Source organism: Triticum urartu, chromosome 5A (assembly GCF_056163025.1).
Source record: "Triticum urartu cultivar PI428250 chromosome 5A, HENAU_Tu73, whole genome shotgun sequence".
Taxonomy (NCBI): domain Eukaryota; kingdom Viridiplantae; phylum Streptophyta; class Magnoliopsida; order Poales; family Poaceae; genus Triticum; species Triticum urartu.
The window spans coordinates 79604498-79612016 of NC_141877.1; positions in this window are offsets into that span (position 1 = coordinate 79604498).

The following is a 7519-nucleotide window of genomic DNA, read 5'->3' on the forward strand; positions in this document are numbered from 1 at the left end:
CTGCCGCTGTCCATGAGGACTCTTGTGAGATGAAATCCGTCGATGATTGGGTCGAGAACCAATGCGGCGAAGCCGCCATGATGGATGCTAGTGGATGGTCCCTTCGATCAAAAGTGATCGGGCAGGAGGACCATGGGTTGAACTTTGGGGCGACTGGCTCTATTGCGTATACGTCCCGTAGCGCACGCTTCCGCTCCCGCTTGGGAATGTGGGTTGCGTATATCGTGTTCACCGTGCGCACTTGTGGGGGAAAGCCCTTCTGTCCATTGTTGTTCAGCGGCTTGGGCTCCTCGTCGTCGCTGTGCAGCCCCTTGTCTCTGTTTTCGGCCCTTAACTTGCCTGCCTGCTTGAACACCCAACAATCCCTGTTAGTGTGATTGGCTGGCCTTTCGGGGGTGCCATGTATCTGGCACAAGCGATCGAGTATTCGGTCCAAACTGGACGGGCCCTGAGTATTCTTTTTGAATGGCTTTTTCCGCTGACAGGATTTATAGCCTTTGAATCCGGCATTGACTGCTGTGTCTTCATTGTTGTCACTGTTAACGTGGCGTTTTTGCTTATTCCGACGTGTCCTGCCACTTTTGTCCTTGGTATCCAAATTACCAGGGTTCTTTGATAAGTTGTTACTGCGAGCTAGCCAGCTGTCTTCTCCCGTGCAAAAGCGGGTCATGAGTGTCGTGAGGGCTGCCATCGATTTAGGCTTTTCCTGTCCCAGGTGCCGGGCAAGCCACTCGTCGCGGATGTTATGCTTGAAGGCTGCTAGGTCCTCTACGTCCGGACAGTCGACTATTTGGTTTTTCTTTGTTAGGAACCGTGTCCAGAATTGTTTGGCCAATTCCTCTGGCTGCTGAATTATGTGGCTTAAGTCGTCGGCATCCGGCGGTCGCACGTAAGTGCCCTGGAAGTTGTCGAGGAATGCGGCTTCCAGGTCCTCCCAAGAACCGATTGAGTCTGCTGGCAAGCTGTTAAGCCAATGCCGGGCCGGTCCTTTAAGTTTGAGCGGGAGGTATTTGATGGAGTGTAGATCATCGCCGCGTGCCTTGTGGATGTGAACGAGATAATCCTCGATCCATACCGCCGGGTCTGTTGTGCCATCGTATGATTCGATGTTTACGGGTTTGAAGCCCTATGGGATTTTATGATCCATTACTTCATTCGTGAAGCATAGCGGGTGTGCAGCGCCTCTGTACTGGGCTATATCATGACGTAGCTTGGAAGCGCTATGTCTGTTGTGTTCGGCCCGGCCGGATTTGTTGTATCCGAAGTGAAGATCATTGTCACATGCCGTAGGGCACCTGCGCGATCCGTAGATCGATCTTGTTTGTCTTGTCTTATCCTCCAGTATGTCTCGCAGGTCGGGCGCATTTTCCCGTGCCTTAGTTGAGCGGCGTCGGGGCATGGCTTGGGTGGAGGGCCAAGGGGCCTCTCTGTCGCGGCCGCGAGGTGGCCGGTCTGCCATGTCATGCGCTGGTGATGTAGGTGCTTCCTCCTCTGATCGGGGTAGCAGCCTGCGCTTCGGGTGACTCTTGGAGGGGCGTTCGAGTTCATACTCTTCGGCCGTAAGGACTTCAGTCCATCTGTCAGCTAGTAAATCTTGGGCAGCTTTAAGCTGTTGCTGCTTTTTCTTGAGGCTGCTTGCCGTGGCTAAAAGCCTGCATTTAAAACGCTCTTGTTCGGCGGGGTCTGATGGTATGACGAATTCGTCGTCATCGAGGCTTGCCTCGTCTTCGGAGGGAGGCGTATAGTTATCATCCTCGACCTCTCGGTCTGCCGCTCTCTCATGAGGGCTGGCTTCTCCATCTTCCTGTGCCGAATCTTGCTGAGGTGGGTGTTCTTCGGCGTTATCCGGGGTAGTATTATCTCCCGTGCCGGAATCACCGTTTTTGCTTTGGCAGGATTTAGAGCGGCGCCGTTGACGCTGGCGCTTTGGCTGTTTCATGGGGGCGTCATCCCCCACTGTTCCATCGCCATCTCCATCTTTTGGAGTATCCACCATATATATGTCATATGACGAGGTGGCCTTCCCGCGCCCTACCGGTGCTGGTTCCTGTTCGTCTCCTACATCGTCGTCCATGCCGTTGATATCTTCGGAGCTGAAGTCAAGCATGTCGGTTAGATCGTCGACAGTGGCTACAAAGTGGGTGGTGGGTGGGCTTTGAATTTCCTTATCGTCTGTATCCCACCCTCGCTGACCGTACTCCGGCCAGGGCTCTCCTGATAAAGAGAGAGACTTAAGAGAGTTCAGGATGTCGCCAAAAGGCGAATGCTGAAAGATGTCTGCGGCTGTGAACTCCATTATCGGCGCCCAATCGGATTCGATTGGCAGGGGCGCGGGGGGTTCGAAGTCCGGGGAGGAGTCCGGATCCTCAGAGTCATGGGCCATGCGGAGTGCGGGGCTGGAGTTCGGCTTGATCGCCTCTGAGATCGCAGCCCCTGAGGTAGCGTCTAACCGCTGATCCTCGATCGGCGCAGTATGGTCCGAATCAATGGTCGAAACTGATGCGTATGCGGCCTCCAAGGTGCTGTTCGGTGGCAGAGCTATATCATGCCCATCGAGACAGTGCGGCGCGCTTGGCTGTGGCTCGAATCCGTCGAAGATCAAGTCCCCGTGGATGTCAGCCGTGTAGTTTAGGCTTCCAAACCTGACCTGATGGCCAGGGGTGTAGCTTTTGATCTGCTCCAGGTGGCCGAGTGAATTGGCCCGCAGAGCGAAGCCGCCGAAGACGAAGATCTGTTCGGGGAGAAAAGTTCCACCCTAGACCGTATCGTCGTTGATGATCAAAGGAGCCATCGGGCCTAAAGGAGACGACACAGAGGAACTCTCAATGAAAGCATCAATGTCGGTGTCAAAATCGGTGGATCTCGGGTAGGGGGTCCCGAACTGTGCGTCAAGGCCGGATGGTAACAGGAGACAAGGGACAAGATGTTTTTTACCCAGGTTCGGGCCCTCTCGATGGAGGTAATACCCTACTCCTTCTTGATTAATATTGATGATATGGGTAGTACAAGAGTAGATCTACCACGAGATCAAGGAGGCTAAACCCTAGAAGCTAGCCTATGGTATGATTGTTGTGTATGGAGTTGATTGCCTACGGACTACAACCCTCCGGTTTATATAGACACCGGATAGGGTTAGGGTTACATAAAGTCGGTTACAATGGTAGGAGATCTTGAATATCCGCATCGCCAAGCTTGCCTTCCACGCCAAGGAAAGTCCCATCCGGACACGGGACGAAGTCTTCAATCTTGTATCTTCATAGTCCAGGAGTCCGGCTGAAGGTATAGTCCGGCTACCCGAACACCCCCTAATCCAGGACTCCCTCAATAACTTTGAGGTGGATTCGTACCCTACCATAATCTCTTTGTTCGTTCTCCGCTATTAGGGACTTTGGAGTGACTCTTTGTTGCATGTTGAGGGATAGTTATGTGATCCAATTATGTTATTATTGTTGAGAGAACTTGCACTAGTGAAAGTATGAACCCTAGGCCTTGTTTCAACGCATTGCAATACCGTTTACGCTCACTTTTATCATTAGTTACCTTGCTGTTTTTATATTTTCAGATTGCAAAAACCATTATCTACTATCCATATTGCACTTGTATGACCATCTCTTCGCCGAACTAGTGCACCTATACAATTTACAATTGTATTGGGTGTGTTGGGGACACAAGAGACTCTTTGTTATTTGGTTGCAGGGTTGCTTGAGAGAGACCATCTTCATCCTACGCCTCCTACGGATTGATAAACCTTAGGTCATCCACTTGAGGGAAATTTGCTACTATCCTACAAACCTCTGCGCTTGGAGGCCCAACAACGTCTACAAGAAGAAGGTTGTGTAGTAGACATCAAGCTCTTTTCTGGCGCCGTTTCCGGGGAGGTTTGCGCTTGAAGGTATATCTTTAGATCTTGCAATCGAATCTTTTTGTTTCTTGTTTTATCACTAGATTAGTTTATAAAAGAAAACTACAAAAAAATGGAATTGAGAGTACCTCATATGCTTCATCTCTTTAATATCTATCATGAAAATAAGGATTCCGATAATTGTCCTCAAGTGCTAGAAGAAGAATGCATTAGAATGTTTGGCACTAAATATTTGAATGATGAGCATGATTGCAATGTTGTTAGTATGAACTCCTTGAATATCCATGGTACTAATGATGATTGCACTAGTTATGATGAAAATGTCTCCTATAAACATGTCAATTTTTGTGGATTGCATTGGGTTTATAAGTACACACCAAATAGGGAAGATAGATATTACAAGAGGCATAACTACTTAGAAACTAAATTGTTGCAAGAAAGGCTAGATGATTGCGCTGAAAATTTAAATTTTCTTGGCTGTACTTGTGGACTTTGCAATGAACAGGGTCATTTAGCTATCCGATGCAAATTGTTTCATGATCATATCGTGTCCAAAAATTGTGATGACTTGATTTCCGTTGCACATTATAATGAACTTAGTTTGCTTATGGGCTACGAAGAAATGAAACGTATAACTAAGCATCTTCCAGAATTTACCCGTTATAAACTTCTTGGTTTTGATCTAGAGGAAATTTATATGTATTGTGCGGTGAATTGCATTGAAAATCCTTATATTGCCAATTACATAAAGAAAAGAAAGCAAATAGAAGATGAAGAGAACACTAATGAAAGGGAAGAGACTTCCCAATATTCTCCTATTATTTCTTATGATGAATCAGGTAACGAGGAGGAGCCTTCTATTCAACCAATCTCATTAATAAGGAGCTCCAAAAAGAGGATTCAACCCACACATAAGGTGAAGAATAAGAAAAGAAAAAGGAAGAGAGGTAAAAAGATATCTCTCCCAAATAATGTTGCTCCTATTATTGTTGTGCCTCATGAAAATGAAGATGATGCACTTGATGATGATCTCGTTATGCCTATTGCTTGTTGTGATGATTATGATTGGGAAGATAATGATACTCCTTATGATCTTGAAAATCTTTTTGGCACTTGCTTGGAAGAAAATGATAATTGCTATACTATTGGTGCTATCCATACTATTAATGATGAGAGTGGTTATGCTTATGATACGAAAAGGCCCAAGCTTGGGGATGCTATGTTTGATGAGGATGACATATTTGAGAATATATTTGCTGAAATTAATGTTTGTCCCAAGCTTGGGGATGCTATGTTTAATAATGATGATATTTTTATCCTCCCAAGTTTTGATGATGATAGCATGCCTTCTACCTATGATGATTATATTGATGAAAGTGGGTTTGGAAGAGTGTCAACTTTAGGAAGTAGTGATCCCACTATTTTGGAGGATGTTGAATCTTATAATATTTATGAAAGTGGATTTGGAGAGGTCATGACTTTATTTAGTGATGTATCCACTATTTCGGAAGAGGTTTTAATCGATTATGATGAGAACAAAGTTGCTACTTATGATGATTATTGTGATAAAACTTATGCTAAAAAGAGTAGTGATGATTATATTTATAAAACTTGTCATGATTATGAGTACCCTTTCTCTGAAAATTACTCCTTTAACGTGGAAACAATTTATAGTATTCAAGTCTCTTATGATACTCATACTATTCCGAATGAGAAGAATTTTGCTTATGCGGAGAGTAATAAAAATTCTATGCTCGTAGATCGTGAAAAGAATGCTTCGTGTGATAGTTATATTGTTGAATTCATTCATGATGCTACTGAAAATTATTTTGAGGGAGGAACATATGCTTGTAGGAATTGTAATAATATCAAGTTTCCTCTCTATGTGCTTAAAGTTTTAAAGTTATGCTAGTTTTACCTTCCTATGCAAGTTGATTCTTGTTCCCACAAGTTGTTTGCTCACAAAATCCCTATGCATAGGAAGTGGGTTAGACTTAAATTTCCTAGTCATATTCTTCATGATGCTCTCTTTATGTTACAATCCTTATCTTTTATGTGAGCATCATTGAAATCATCATGCCTAGCAAGGGGCGTTAAACGATAGTGCTTGTTGGGAGGCAACCCAAGTTTATTTTTGTTACTTGATTTTTGCTCATGTTTAGTAATAAATAATTTATATAGCCTTTGTTATGATTGATTTTTTATGTTTTAATTAGTGTGTGTGCCAAGTAGAACCTTTGGGAAGACTTGGGGAAAGTCTTTGCGATCATGCTGTAAAAAACAGAAACTTTAGCGCTCATGAGAATTGCTGCCATTTTTTATTGGGGAGTGCTATTTAGTTAATTATTTTTGAAGATGATTAATAGAGAAATTCCTCACGTCCAGCAATTTGAGAATTTTATGAGTTCCAGAAGTGTGCGCTAGTTACAGATTACTATAGACTATTCTGTTTTTGACATATTCAGTTTTTCGTATGCTGTTTGCTTATTTTGATGAATCTATGGCTAGTAAAATAGTTTATAAACCATAGAGAAGTTGGAATACAGTAGGTTTAATGCCAATATAAATAAAGAATGAGTTCATTACAGTACCTTGAAGTGGTGTTTTGTTTTTTTTCGCTAACGGAGCTCACGAGTTTTCTGTTAAGTTTTGTGTTGTGAAGTTTTCAAGTTTTGGGTAAAGATTCGATGGACTATGGAATAAGGAGTGGAAAGAGCCTAAGCTTTGGGATGCCCAAGGCACCCCAAGGCAATATTCAAGGAAAACTAAAAGCCTAAGCATGGGGATGCCCCGGAAGGAATCCCCTCTTTCGTCTTCGTTCATCGGTGATATTCAAGGAAAGTTACCGATGTCTACTACAACGTCTACTATAATGCTTGAACACTCTCACTTAGCCATAGAACTTTATAATTTTAAATTTCGGCGAAGCCCCTAGTTCGGAAGACTGAGTTCGCAGCGCTATCCATGCCTTGGCCGGACAAATCCGGCTCCACGCTCGAAGCGGCATAAGTCTTTAGGGACTCGAAAAAACCTCTCGAACAGCGACCGGTCTCTCGCCTCATCATGACAGTCAGTTTTAGCTTTCTCCACTGAGGTGCTTAACCCAGCTCAACCGGGGCACAATAGCAGTGGTTCTCCTAGTGCTACCTTAGCCAATATAGCGGAACGTAAGGCACCAAAACATAGGAGCCGGGCAAACCCAACTATTGACCCAAATCATGATTCGGAGCTGATGCATATAGTGCTATAAGTTCGGGGTGCCGCACTTGTGAAAGTGTACGGACTTCTCACACCATATTAAAGGGTACTGAAGCCCCTGGCGTACTTGCCGTACCACAGTGTATGGGTGCAACATGTCATTAATGAACATATATAAAAGAGAGTAATGTAGAAAATAGACAAAACCTATGCATTGTTTATATAAAGGCTATTTATCAAAGCCGAACGATACAAATAGTGCGGTAAGCAAAAGATATTGGACTATTCAGTATGTCTTGACCGGGGGCAGGCCACGGAATTGTATTTAAAACAGGTATACCGCTCGTAACAGAGACCACCTGGGAGTTCCATAGTGCGGCATGGCTTGTCTGCCTCCCTGGATCTTGCATCGTTTGTGTGGCAGTCGAATTGCCGAACAGGTCGTCCGAAGTATGGAGT